Source organism: Thermobia domestica, chromosome 2, assembly GCF_964235325.1.
Source record: "Thermobia domestica chromosome 2, izTheDome1.hap1.1, whole genome shotgun sequence".
NCBI lineage: Eukaryota > Metazoa > Arthropoda > Insecta > Zygentoma > Lepismatidae > Thermobia > Thermobia domestica.
This window is the reverse complement of record NC_137455.1, coordinates 364520388-364535910: the sequence shown is the minus strand read 5'-3', so window position 1 is coordinate 364535910 and position 15523 is coordinate 364520388. Positions and strand designations below refer to the sequence as shown.

The 15523-nt window shown below is 39.5% G+C and overlaps 1 protein-coding gene across 1 annotated transcript in view; it reads right to left on the bottom strand.

Moving 5' to 3' along the window:
- Nucleotides 1-15523, bottom strand: part of Scp2 (Sarcoplasmic calcium-binding protein 2) — a 545558-nt gene that overhangs the window by 35221 nt on the left and 494814 nt on the right. The gene's annotated exons all lie outside the window — the stretch shown is intronic.

Below are 15523 nucleotides of genomic sequence, written 5' to 3'. Positions count from 1 at the left end.
AAACTATTGTAGAATGACGAGTGTATCTTGAAATGAGTTGAGTTCATTTTGAGTTTAACGTCCCTTTCTGCAGCGAGGTTATATGAGACGGAACCCACTGATTAACGTGTAATCCGAACCACATGAGCTCCCGCCGGAGAGTGTATCTTGAAGTATCCAACAGTTTTCAGATAGAATCTACCGTATGACATACATTATGTACTTTGCTCAGAACCACATAGTCTTACAGATTGTGCCACTTTCCACAATAATTTTTAAATTGATAATTGTATCTACAAGGTATTAGTACTCCCTCTCTATTAAACGTTTAATCATTAAAACGTTTAACCAAAACATTTACGAAATTCTTAATTATCTGCAAGTTTTGCAAAATGTCCAACTAGCAGCAAATTTTTACCAAACATTAAATAATCTAAAGCTTGTGCGACAAATCACCAAATGTAGATGAAATGAATAGTAGAACAAAAACAGGAATGTCAAATCATATTCCTCGTGGTTTAACAAGAAAGCACTCCTTGCTGGTCTAGTGGCTAGCTCGTGCGCTCTTTGGTGCATGGAGGCACGGGTTGGATATCTAGTGGGAAATCCTGAAAATTTGAGTCCATAACGGTGGTTCGAAATTCTAGCTGAATAAATTTTAGCCGTAATGGAAAAATTGTGGAACAAGATATACAAACTCATTCTCCTTATCTGGAAAAAGAGGAATTTCCACAAGAGTGAAAACAATCAATCATTGTTCCAATTCACAAGAAAGGAGACAAAACTGGTTATAATAATTATCGAAGCACTTCTCTTCTGTCAACTTTCTATAAAATCCTTTCAAACACTCTACTAACAAGATTGACTCCATACGCAGATGAAATTATTGGAAATTATCAGTGGAGATTTAGGCGAAATCCACCCAAATATCTAAGAATAGAAGTGAAATGAGAGCTTTGTGAAACACCCCATTGAACCTCCTTGTTTCATAGGCCATAGAGCTAGTTAGTTAGTTAAATGTGGTTCGAATTACACCTTAAACTCTTGTTTCGCGTCTTATATAGGCTCGGTGCTAGAAAAGAACGCTGAATTAAAAGCAACCAAGTAACATAAAAGTTAATGAAAACTGAAAAGTAGAGAGAAAAGACAAATTTAAATTTAGGATTGGGATACCACGTATAGGAAGTCTTAAAATTTAACTTAAGAACTTAAGTCTAACTTAAGAACATCACTAAGTCTTAAAGTTTCAATACCGAACAGGTATAGATTAGTGGTTAACGTAGGGTTTAGTCTCAGTCAGATGGCCAGCCATCCTGATTGAAGTTATTTTTCAAGAAAAGATTGTTTTGCTTCAAGCAGGGGCGGATCCCGGAAGAGGGGGGGGCGACCAAAGCCATCGCCTCCCCACGAGAAGAGGAAACTTTCTTATTTTATATATAAGTAAAACCCATCCCAGAGTTTGGAGCTCTTAAAAATAGCTCTTAGTAGCAGTATTACAACTCACCGTCCCCCCCCAGAAGTCCATCTTGGATCCGCCTCTGGTTTCACGTTCATTGATTATATCCTGTAGGATAAATGAGGATAATGATTAATGAAAGTTAATAAGTACAAAATAACTGATGGAATGATAATGTTGGAGAAAACGGGAGGACCCTGAGAAACCAACACACACAATATTGTAAATCTAAAAAATTCTCACATGGCCTGTGGTTAAATCAAGGACCCTCTCACCGAAGATGGACATCCTACATCTGAGCTCTGTGCCTATCAAGTTTTCCAAACAATTTTCCCAATTCTACGAGGCGAATGTCACTGTAGTGCCTTTAAATCTAAACGTTCATAATTTTCTCCCATTTTCTCTCCCCTTGTTATTGATATTTATTGATTGCTGTTTAAATTTTCTAAATGTTAAAAACTTAGGAAACTGTATCTACAAGTTTTTTTAAATAAATTTATTCATTTGCCCATATTAATCAATATTACCTCGATAAAACGTAATCTGATTTTCTAAAACGTTAATAAAATAGATTTTGGACAGCGCTATAACGTTAAGAAATACGTTATGAACATGCTTTCTATATGCAGTTACCAAATATTCTTCCGTATATTGACAAAAGTTGGCAACCCTACATTTTATTATAACTTTCTTCTAATGGTCTTTCAGTTTTGATTTCGTTTTGACGTTTGGAAAAAAGAAAGAGATTAAAAAAAGTTACTTCTTTAGCCACGCAAACGTCCAGCAAAATTATGGATGTTGCCCCACCCGATTTACACCCAAGCGTGAATGATTGGGAAAGTCATCAGACAGGTAATTTCGCAGAGCATCGTACCACCACTTTCCATCTTGTGCTGTTTCCAAAAACTTTTTTCCCCTCATATTAACCCCCCCCCCAACACACACACCAGTTATAACTCTGGTCCATCAGAAGTAATAGTAATCAAGATTGAACTGCTCGTAGTGACTGAAGGTTTTAAGGGAAAAAAGGGAGTAATTTGCTGATGAGTTAGTGCTAACGAAGCTGGAAATTATAACATCCGACATTCTGACTTCTTCTTTTGCTAACTCCTTCCGTTTACATCCTTCTTTGCGTTAATGTACAGGGTTGTTCAAAAATTCTCGTTGCTCATCCCTCTTTAAAAAAAAAAAATACTCTGCACCAAAGATGGGGGACTTGTTTCTAATCCTCACTCAGCCAAACTCACTTCACCCCAGCATCCAGAAATAATATTGATGTTCTCACACTCAATCGTCCTCTTCTTACACACACTCACTCATTCGCCTAGCACTCAAATTACGAGGGTGGATTGGAAAGTTCGTGGCCTGACCTAGAAAATTAGAAAATATTTGGATAAGTTATGTTTTATTTTTCTCGTAACCCCCTCGAGCGAGATACATTTACGCCCCTCTCCGGTAACGCTTCTATATCGTTTCTTGATTCCTGCAAAATATCCCAGTACAGCACTTCTGACCTCTGCATCCGAAGAAAATCGCTGACTCCCTAAAAACTTTTTTTCATGTTTTTTTAATAAGTGAAAGTCCGAAAGGGCTAAATCATGCGAGTAAAATGGGTGCGGCAATAGTTCGAACCGACAGGAATGATTGTTTGACATGGATGCAAGGGGTATGTGAACACGCGCATTGTCCTGCTAAAAGGAAACATTTCTTCGGAGCATTAGCGGCCCTTTAATTCTGATTTCATCACTCAAAATCGCAGAGGGGTGCAGTAGTATTCAGAATTGAAAGTCTTTCCCATTTCCAAGAAATCAATCAGGGTAATGCCTCCTAGCATCCCCCCCAAAAAAATGATGCCATAACCTTGTTCGCTGACGAAACTTGTTTGTCTTTCTTTTGGACAATAGATCCAGTTAGCTTCCATTGCTAGTATGATTGTTGTTTTGAATCCGATGTATGAGGTGTACCATGTATCATCCATAGTCACAAATCTGCCAATAAACTTCTCCAGATCACTTCCAAATAGTTCCACGCAATTACAGGAAAGAGTCATTTGATTGCGTTTCCGTTCAACTGAAAGCAACTTGGGTACCCTATCACGGGTACCTTAGAGAACCCTAATTCGTTTACGATAATGTTTTGTGCTCTCTCATAGGAAATACTCTCAGCTTTCTCTCGGATTTGATTCTGCAGTAATTCAAAATCAGATCACAAATTTTATTGACATTTTCCGTAGTGGTCAACGCTGAAGGCCTGCCACTGCGGAGGTCATCTTCAGATGTAGTTTCTGCCACGCTTAAATTCAGCTACCCACTTTTTCACTATGGAATGCTAGGGTGCGGAGTTTCCTAGTGTCTCTACTATGTCTATATGGATTTTCTGTGATGTCAAGCCCTTTTTATGCAGCTAATTAATGACAGCTCGATGCTCGATTTTCTCCATGTCACAAGTTTTCGTCACTTCCGCCGACTTAGCTCCTTATAAACTTTTCACCTGAAACAACAGAGAAATGAAATTTTACATAGTGACTACCAACGGATATAGCTACGCAGCTAATGTATACAAACATAAAATAATTGCTTCCTTCCTAGTCAGGCCACAAACTTTCCAATCCTCCCCTCATATATTGACACACTGTCTTCACCACCATGTATCGAAATGAAGTTGAGTGAGAGTGAAAGCTGCTCTCATTGGGGGAAAAATGAGTAAAGGCTCAAATCTCTGTTTCACATTTTTATCTTTAGAGATATTAAATTCAATAAACTTCAATATTTTTTTAAATCTTGTTACGATCTTCATTTCAATAGGGGCAAAAGTGAACGCGGGGAAATATCTTCCTCCCACTTGCAGATAAATATCTGTACCGTTCCCCCACTTTCTAAAAAAATACAATGGGCAAAAGTAGGCACGGGGGAATGCGTGACGTCATGCCACCCCCTACCTTCCCAGATCCGCTTTTACTCCTGTCTAAATACCGATGTGTCCTATACGTGGTTGTAAGAATAGACTGTCTAAAGAGTGAGATGGGTAACCTTCAATTCACTGCACATTATATGTCTTATGGAGTTCACAGACAGGTAAAACTAGTCTTGGTGAACGTTGGGTAAGCGACAATTTTGAATATTTTACAAAGTTCAGACATTGTCAGGAGCGTAGGCAACACTAAAATTTAAAAAATAATCAGAATTTGGAGAGGAAACCGTTCCTTTAACTCAGTAATTTCAAACTAGATGCTCTGTGATAACAATTTGATGACCCGCATCTCAGTAAATTCACACAGAGAGAGGAAGGAGCTAGATGATACACTTGCTGTTGATAAACAAGGACATTAATGCCGTCTTGCAGATAGGCTACCGGTACTTGTGGATTTATGACTACTAGTTCACTGCCAGGACTTGTTTACGTTATCCTGCTCACCTAGTCTTTTGCTCTGATTATATCTCACTTTCGTTTCTCTCCTCGCGTAAAAGTGTACTCCTACGTCATACCTCGGTTAGTTTATTAGTTCGGAGTTTATTCGTCTTTTTCAGCGCCAAGGATATACGAGACCTGGACCTACGGTTCAAAGTGGAAACCGAATCTTCTAATGCGCTCAAATTTTTCAAGGCTCTCAAACCGGGAATCGAATCGGGGCATCATGGAACAAAAGTGAGCACACTAGCCACAAGACCAGCGAGAGTCTATGACTTGATTGTTTCTAGTTGCACACATCCCTTTTCAGAGTCGAGAACAAGGCCGCACCCAGAAATTTTTTGTTAAAAGGGGTCCAAGTTTTGGATAGGGGAGGACAAATATTACAAACCATTACATATATGTAATATTGAACGGGTACTATTCTGCACCAGAGATGATAAACAATTCGGAAACGGATAAATACTGGAATGAGAGCCTTGAGAAAACCTATGCACACAGATTTGCCCATCACGAAGTCCACATGGCAAAACTGGTTCGAACCATTGACCTATTCTATTAGAAGTGATCGCTTTACCACTGAGACAACGCGATTGATCAAGTATGAGTTCGAGTTTCCAGAACCAAGCTGACTATTCGATTCAGGGACCCCAAGAACCAGAGGTAAACGCTCTACCACTGAGCCACCGTGCCCCAATACTCGCTAGCGGAGTTCCCTCTACCAGCCGCTATAATTGAGAGATTGACTTTGGCCAATATTGTGCAATATCAAATCCTATCATTGAATGTCGTACACAGAATTTCGTCAAGAAAGGTCAAGCTTCTGGTTCATATCATTGTACGTGGTTCTATACGTATAGCAATACTTTAAGAGCCAAGCAACATAATCAAATGTTTTATTATGAGGCCGCAGCGTTTACTGGCTTCCTGTATATATGATACCTAGTAGTAGACGAAACGTGCATAAAATATTTGCACATGAGACTTAAAATGTTAATATGATAGTGTGATAACATTACTTTGCGCACCAATCCCATTATCTTTCTTAGGAGAGATATTAGTGACCGCCATTAAAATGATTACAGAAATGTGAAATCAATGAGCAGTGGCGTCATTTGGACCTTCAGACGGGGAAACAATATCCCCTGAATTTGAGATATGTATGCCTTGGTCTTCCGCGAATCAGGCGTATCCTAATTAGGCAAGCATCCAGAGATTTTTGTTGGGAGTGGTCCAAATTTTGAGTGTGGTCCAATATTACAAGCTATTACGTCTATGTAGTATCGAACTTGTATTATTCTGCATTAGTAAAAACGATAAGTAACTGTAAAATGCTTCCATTTATATTTTCAGAAAAAAAATATAGAATTAAATTGTTTTATAAGAGAAAAAGTGCAGATGTAATGTAAGACGAAATGTTCATGCAACATCAATCATTTCCCTGTTAAACAATTACAGGGGTTGGACAAAAAATCTAAAACGTTTACAAAAGTGTGAAAAGCATACCTAATATGGTGTGGGGCTTCCTTTTGCGTCCAAAACAGCTTGGATCCAACATGGAATGTACGCATACAACTCCTGAATCTTAGTATGTAGAATTTTGTTCCATTGTTCCTCCAAAACATGCTCCAGTTCCTTAAGGGATGCTGGTGGAGGGTAATGAGACCGAACACACCTTTCTAACTCAGACCACAATGGCTCAATGATGTTCAGATCTGGTGACTGTGGGACCCAGGGAAGATGTGATAGCTCCTGGTCATGTTCCTCAAACCATGATTTCACCGTTTTTGCAGCGTGACAGGGTGCCAAATCATCTTGGTAGATGCCATCACCATCAGGGAACAATATTTGGGTCATGGGTAGAACCTGGTCTCCCAAAATGGCCTCATACGTCTTAGCATTCATCATTCCATGCAGGGCTATGATGGAACCTACAGAAAACTTCGATATAAATGCCCATACTATAACAGAACCACCCCCATGCTTTACAGTTGGGAGCAGACAGTCTGTATCATAGGCCTGCGACGGTGTTCTCCATACGTAAACACGACCGGTTGTTGGAAACAAGGTGAAGGTCGATTCATCGGACCATATTATGTGTTTCCACTGCTCATGAGTCCACGCCTTCTGGTCCTTGCACGACTGGATACGCCTCTTCGCATTTACTGCTGTGACCAGGGGTTTGGCGATAGCGGCCCTGCCATGAATTTTCATTTTATGAAGTTCCCGTCGCATTGTTTTCGATGAAACCGGGTTCTGTAGGCTGGGATTGAGTTTAGTGTGGTCTTCTTTTTAGCTGCTACAATCCATTTTAATGCCCTGCGATCCCTATCTGACAAGATTGTCTTTCGACCACTGTTGTGCTTTGCAGACGTCGTTTACCAATGAATTGTGTATGCCCTCGTGACATTGGACACAGTGCCTTTCGGTACCCCCACAATGTTCGCCACTGTTGGCACTGAAGCTTCTACCAGACGGGCACCAACGATCATGCCTCATTGGAAGTCTGTCAGGTCGCCCATTTTACCACACAACTTTCACACCACGACACTCACAGGTGAACTGGTTACTGCTGACGGAAGAGGAAGGTCCACATGACACATTGAAAGCAAAAAATTATCGGCAACCGCAACCCGTGTTGTATAGTGGAGGGCCAAACTTACGTGTCCTGTATGAAGTGTTTTTAGATTGTTTTGTCAACCTCCTGTATAGTTTTATTGAGAAAGTATACAAAGATGAGCTAGGAAGTTTGTTGGGGACAGGGGCGGATCCAAGACGGACTTCTGGGGGGGCGGTGGGTTGTAATACTGGTACTTAGAGCTACTTTCAAGAGCGTCAAACTCGGAGATGGGTTTCCTCTTCTAGGGGGGGGGCGATCGACCCCCTTGGATCCGCCCCTGGTTTGGGGGGTTCGGACCTGGTAGATCTCCGTGGATTCGTCCTGATTCTAATTATTAATTCTGTTTTTGGTTAGGTGGTGCTGCAATAACGAGACGAACCAATCCACTTAGTAAAATGTAGGTCAAATCTTGTTTATCATATGAAACTCACTCGAATTAAAATGGAAGCGAACTCCGGTGTAAAATGCGTAAAAGAAATACATAAGCTGATGTGTTTAACAGGCGTTCAACCAATCCGGTCAATTTAAAGCTGTCCTGTCGGAAAGATCTCTTAGTGAACTTTATAGCACATGATATTTTATTTTCATTTAGGTGGCAACACTGATTCTGTGTGACAGAAACCACTTCCTTTTTTTTCTTTCAATGTTTTCAGAGTCAAAGAGAATTGACAACGAAGTGTTTCCGTGTGTTGGGTTTTCATTTAAAAGTAAGGACTTTTTCCATTCGCCTTTCCATCTTTTCACTGTCTTTTTCAGTGGAATTAAAAAGATGTTACAGAGGATGACAGAGACATCTTCTGGGAATCGAAAGAACTGCCGAACTTTTCTCCTCCGTTCGTGAAAAAGCATAGATATGGGAAAAATTAATGAATGGCCATCTTTTCGTCCTGTTTTTTTTTTTTTTTCAACTATCATTTTTCTTTCAATTTTTTCCCCCAGAATGAAATGACGATGAAAAGATTTCAATTTTACGAAAGATGAAAAGAAGTTTTCTCAGAAATAAATTTTTCTCATAAGAACTGGTAGCTTTGAATACTGTATCTGACAATTTCATTCCCAAGATACAACCGTGAAGAGAGGGTATGACTAGTGATGGGTAAATTTCCGGGAAGATATTTTTCGGGAATATTCCTTGGGAATATTCCGGGAATTATTTGCAATCACAAAAAATGTATTCTATTACTATATTATGATTTCAAAGTTAAATTCGTTTTGTTTTAAATCGCAGTGTATTATTACTGTTGTCTCTAGAGGATTCTTTAAAATGTATATTCTGAACGGTATTATGTTATTTTATTGTCTATTTTATCATATTTAGAGAGTACCCATAAATGTATGTTTACTTACAATATGTTCTATGCGAGTAAATATTTGGGAAAAATGGTATAGTAAGTCCACATACTTTTACACCGCTAAACAGTTGAAATTTATATGTAGGTGGATTTTCTAAACTTGATTCTACTACTGATATTATAAACTATCAGTGGCGTATTTACAATTTTGTTTCGGGAGGGGCTTTGCTAACTTTCGGGGGGGGGCTTTGCCTGGAAATGTGAAAATTCTGCAAGATATTTCATTTACTTTTACTATACTAAGTAAGATTTCGGGGGGGGGGCTTAAGCCCGGAAGCCACCTCCCTAAATACGCCACTGTAAACTATTAAATTTTTAAATGTTATAAACAAATTAGTTTGGGTAACCACCAGAAGACACGTGTCTCACCATTTTATCAACATTTGCGCATACATTTTTATGTTCACAATATTTGCAAGATACTGACTTATCTTTATAATTTTCCATGCAACATTGCCATACACGACCTTTCTTCCTACCTATTTCTCGAAATTTCATGCGTTAATTCACATATAAGAGAAGTCCGAGTACCTCTTCAGAAATTCGAGTCAGAGACAGGAGACAGACCAATGTCTATTATTAACGGCGGTTCGGGGGTATACTGATGCTACTTCACCTCTATTTCTACAGAAATTCTACATTACTTTACAAACTTTTTCCTTTTCATCATTTGTAAAATGTAGGTCAATTAGTTGTTTGCTACTTTTTAGTGCAAATGGAAATGGAACTTAAAAAGTCATATTATTAGTTATATGAAGTACAGTCAACGAATTTTTAACTTTTTAAACCTTCAAATTATTTAAAACCTAGAAGTAAATCATAATAAATAAAAATAAAGTAATTAGTCATATGGTTCTCATAATTTGAAAGATAAAGTAAAGAAATCTAAATAAATTCCTTCCCGGGAATTTATATTCCAGGGAAAAAACCGGGAATATTCCCATTTTTTATTTTCCTTCCCACCGGCAATATTCCCACTACCCATCATTAGGTATGACTGTATCACCTCATGAAAACTTTCAGCTCAACTCAGCGTCAATCCACTTCACCAGTTTCTGAACTTTCCCAAGGTGACTTAATTAAGTCATACTGTAAGATTGTTAATAAGTATTTATTTGCGAATAGTAAATAAAATCGTTGGAACTGTTTTTTAAAAAAAATCATGCGAATAGCATTCATCCTATAAGTTAAATATTCTTCCTGGTATTTTCTTCAGGAACAAATTAATTTCGTCATATTTCAGGGAGTTTAATGAATTATTTACTGGTATATACGTCACAATTAGGATTGTGTGTGTCACTGTTAGATTAGGATTAGGATTAGGAATTAGATTTCTGGGCTTTCGGCATTTATGACCATGTTAGGCCGTCACTAGGATTAGAATTAGGAACTAGATTTCTGGGCTTTCGGCATTTATGGCCATGTTAGGCCGTCACTAGGATTAGGATTAGGAATTAGATTTCTGGGTTTTAGGCATTTATGGCCATGTTAGCCCGTCACTAGGATTAGGATTAGGAATTAGATTTCTGGGCTTTCGGCATCTATGGCCACGTTAGCCCGTCACTAGGACTAGGATTAGGAATTAGATTCTGGGCTTTCGGCATCTATGGCCACGTTAGCCCGTCACTAGGATTAGGATTAGGAATTAGATTTCTGGGCTTTCGGCATCTATGGCCACGTTAGCCCGTCACTAGGATTAGGATTAAGAATTAGATTTCTGGGCTTTCAGTATCTATGGCCACGTTAGCCCGTCACTAGAATTAGGATTAGGAATTAGATTTCTGGGCTTTCGGCATCTATGGCCACGTTAGCCCTCACTAGGATTAGGATTAAGAATTAGATTTCTGGGCTTTCAGCATCTATGGCCGCGTTAGCCCGTCACTAAGATTAGGATTAGGAATTAGATTTCTGGGCTTTCGGCATCTATGGCCATGTTAGCCCGTCACTAGGAATAGGATTAAGAATTAGATTTCTGGGCTTTCGGCATCTATGGCCATGTTAGCCCGTCACTAGGAATAGGATTAAGAATTAGATTTCTGGGCTTTCGGCATCTATGGCCACGTTAGCCCGTTACTAGGATTAGGATTAGGAATTAGATTTCTGGGCTTTCGGCATCTATGGTCATTTAGCTCGTCACGTATGAGGGATGACGTCTCTCGGTGATCACACTGCCCGGGGAATTTGGGGAGGAAGAAAAGGATAGGGAAGAAAGGAAGCTTCGTGGAACCCTTATGGTAGGAGCCATCCCAGCATTTATTTGGTGCGAATGAGAAAAAAACAGGGAAATCTCACTCAGGGGAGAGATTTTGCGAGATTTTGCGATCTCTATCACCTTCTACCACACATGTGGAAGGCGTTGTATATCGACAGCGCGTCAATCTTCGTTGGTGTCACACAAAGACCGTCATTTGGAACGAATGACGGCTTCTTTTATGTTGTAGTGCTTCCTGCAAGGTGGTTCCCAAGGATGTTATAAATAGAGGATCTGCCCATATGTATCGTTATCCTATTAAATCGATGAAGCGAAAGAACAACCGAGCATCGGCACGTCTGATTGGCTACACTCGTTTCCACCATCGTCTAATTGGCTACTTTCGTTTCCGCCATGATTGTTGCCTCAAAACATTGCGATCCGATTGGGCGGAGAGGGCAGAGTAGGGGTGGCGAAACTGTGACGTATGTCTTCAAGATTTTGTTGTAAGGGCAGATCCTCTATTTTATAAGATCCTTGGTGGTTCCCTCATTTTGGCGGGAAGGTCATCACAAAGTCTGTTGTGTGCTGCGTCTATGTGCACCTTCAATCTTGATCCATAAGGTAATTTTTATTTCGCATGTCTCTGAATTAAATAAAGTACGTATCTGGCCATACTGGCAAATGAAGCAACAGTTTTGTTCTATTGGAAGCAGTTCAGTCTGATTGGACTGTACTACTGGTAGTTAACAAAGAATACTGTAGCTTCTTGTAGAGAGAACGAAATAAAACTTATGTGCCTTTAGTGCGAAAGTACATACACACTTATGGGCTAAAGAAAATTAAGATAACTTCTTTATCTTTACTTATATAAAAATATTACTTAAGAGGGTTCGAGATTCGGATGACCTGTAACCTAACATAACTTAGCTTTCCTATCGGTAATATCGGTAGTTCGTATAGGACCCATACACTATCCGTTTTAACTGATTAGTCCAACTGAGCTAGAAACTGAATTAACCGGTTGTACGATGAACTGAACTAATAGTGTGTGGAGTTCTGTCAGTTAATGAAGTTCAGTCCTTCAGTTCCTTCAGTCCAGTTATTTCAGTTTCATCATATGTTCAGTGGAGTAGACTTCCAAGTTCCTTGAAATACCAAAGTTTTGGAACGTACACTTCATCACCTCCAGTCACCGATTTCTTGGATTCGTTCACTTTCCGCAGTTCCTTCCTAAATGCCATCCGTAGGTTGTTTACGTATATTTTTAAAATAACAGTCTCGCGTGTCGCCTGAGGTTCCAACTTTTTTAATTTTGTTAGTAACACATCATATGTTTTTCCTCTTTTATATCTATTCGCATAATGCATATGTTGCATGTCTTAAAGTTCGGATCGAGCATTCTAGACTTCAATAAAAGTCAACAATGCCTAACTTTTACTAACTGCCGTGATGACAGGACCTCAACTGAGACAACTATGTGTTTCCTTCCGTTAATAGCACACTTATGGTAGCAAAAGACGGTTCATTTGTTCAGTCCAAAATAACCGTTCTTCAGTCCAAATAACCGCTTGAAGAACTGACGGAACTGAATGAATTCCTCCAGTTCGCACAGTTTCCCCTTCAGTTCTGACGTCACGATAAGGTTTTCCTTCAGTTAAACTGATAGTGTATGGGTTCCTTTATTCGGACGCAACAGTTGTTTAATTATTTACGTTTCTATTATTTATTTTCTCCGAAAGGCGAAAAATGCATTCCTAACAATATCATGAAGAAACAAAGACCAATTTTATTGGAAAAACAATACTCGTACAGTATTTCTCAGTCTCAGTCTTGTCTTCGCGGTGGTTGATTTGTTGAAGTGTCGGGCTATTGCCCCTGCCTTCCATTTCTTTTGTGTTTCAAATTTTTCTCTCAATTTTAACCTAATTTTGCATCTCGTCTTATTGCAGTATTCTATTTAAAGGCAGGTTCTTGCCATTTGTCTTAGATAGCTTAATGAGGCAGCTAAACCAGTAGAATAAACCTAAGATGTATAGTTTTTTTTTTGTTCTATAGCTCAACGAGGGTGTAGAAAAATAGAAACTATGGTACGCAACTAAAAATGAGAACTTTGGGTACCACCTATGTAGAAAGTGATTAATTACTGTTTTCTTTACACTTACATAGGTGGAATATGAAGAATCTTGCCTCATGTGAATAACATTGTATGCACACTCTCTCTCGAAATTGTACACTGTAGATTGTACGTCTATAAACAGAAAAAAAAAGAGGAGGCACAAAGATTGTCTACTAAGGTAAGAGTTTCATGTTTATTATTACTATATTCGTATTAGTATACAATTTATTAAAAACATGTGCTTCTCTATGCTTTTTAACTCTTGGAAAAGGGAAATTGTCTCCCTAAGTTTGAAAGAAATGAAATCTTTGAGTTTTACGTTCCACGGTTATGCCGGTTATTCTAAAGGAGACGGTTATGATGAGTAATGAATGAAATGGTGGAAGAAGAAAGTGGGAGGAAACGGGAGAACCCCGAGAAAACCCACGCACACAGTATTTGTCCACCAAAAAGTTCACTTGGCGGGGGACCCTGAGTTTGAAATATCCATGCTTTTTTTATCAATTGAAGGGCCAAGGGGAAGAACGCTTTCAGTCCGAATAAAATCGATATCTTCAACACCAATTTTCTAATTTGCTGTAAAAATAAGTTTTTCTTTACATATATATAATATTTACCATGATATAAACTTAAAACTATTTTTCTAACAATGTAATTACAATGGTTATTTAATGAATAATTTGTTTTTATCCTCTCCTGAAAAATTTCATTAAATGGTCTGAAAGCGTTCTTCCCCCTGACCCTTCAATTGTATACTAATAAAACAAACGATGAAAATGTTATATCTGTGGACTACCTTGCCCTCCCCCCATGGCCAAATCTGAAATGACGCTATTCTTCTGATTTTCCAGGCTTTGACATAGACTTACACTATTTACAGATAGTTGGTACTACAAGTACCGATTATTACATTCAATTCATTCACACATACCGGGTAGTACCCCAGTTGAGAAGACTTGCTGTTATCAGTAACTAGGGATGCGCACGAGACGAGTCGAGACAGAATTTTCCTGACAAAATTCGAGTCGAGACACAGCTATTCCAATAGAAAAATATACATTTTTCGAGTCGAGACATCACTTTTACAGCACATTTTCGAGACGAGACAGTCTCAAATCTTGTCTCGTGCACATCCCTATCAGTAACGTTACAGATAAAAATAAAATGAAATAATTATCTCAGTTTAACGTCCCACGATTATACCCTCTAGGCTAAGGGAGACTATCATTAAAGCAAGCGAAGGATAATGTAAGAATAGGTGCTATTAAAAAGTGGGAGAAACCCACGGATACCATGTTGTTCACCGATGATAGAATTAGGGACCCCACGCACCAAAGCTGAGCTCTCTACTATTGAGCCACCGTGCCCCCTGCTTACAGATAGGACTATACGTTGTCCAATATATTTCTATAAAGGTAATTAAGAAAGTTCTATCGCTTTTTCACCCACCACCTTCGAACATCGATATATCACCTAAGACATCCCTGGAAGATAAAAAGAAGAAGCAGCATCGACGACCTTCTGTCGACGTTCTGGAAGGCCAGAACTTAGTGGGCCGTGAAGCGAAGAAGATATCGAGTGAATTTTACACCTCTACTAGGGATTCGAACTGGTGTTTTCTAAGTAGATTGTTCAACGAATGGAATAGGTGATAAACCCACGGTGCAATGTCCGGGGAGTATGGCAGATGCAATGGTGTTTCCCAGCCAAGGCGTACAATGATGCCCTGGGTCATCCTAGCTACGTGAGGCTTAGCGTTGTCCTGTAATATTAGGACCCCTTTGCAGTTCAGAAGTGCTGGCTCCAGAGTTTTAGTTTTTCTTGAACACGGCTAAACTGCTGACAGGACACAGTTGCATTGATGCTCTCACAAGCTGGTAGCAGTTTCTGATGCACGATGCCGCGAGCAGTCCACTGAATGCACAGGAGGACTTTCTTCTGGTGCAGTGCTGGTTTCAGCTGTTTTGAAACCAGTTTAGCCAATGATGGCGGCGCCGCGGAGCTTCGTGCAGGACCCATTTCTCATTACATGTCAACACCCTGTCCAGAAATGTCTCCTTCCTCAGACGAGACAGCAAAGAAACAAAGGTGTCTGCACGGGTGCCTTCTGACTCAGAGTCAAATCAATGGGACCTATTGACCCAACTTCCCAAGTTGATGGAGGTGCTGTCGAATAGTTTCTCCACTCACACTGAATTGTAGTCTCAGTTCCTCTCATATCTGGCCACTGTTCGCCTCGATTGGCATCTGAAGATCTTCATTTTTTATATGTGTTGGTCTTCCGGCACGTGGTGCGTCTTCGAGTGTTTCGTCACCTTCTTAAACTTGTTAAACCACCGCTGCAATGTCCGCGTTGTCACGATACACTCACCAAACACCTAGCATATCTTCCGCCCCG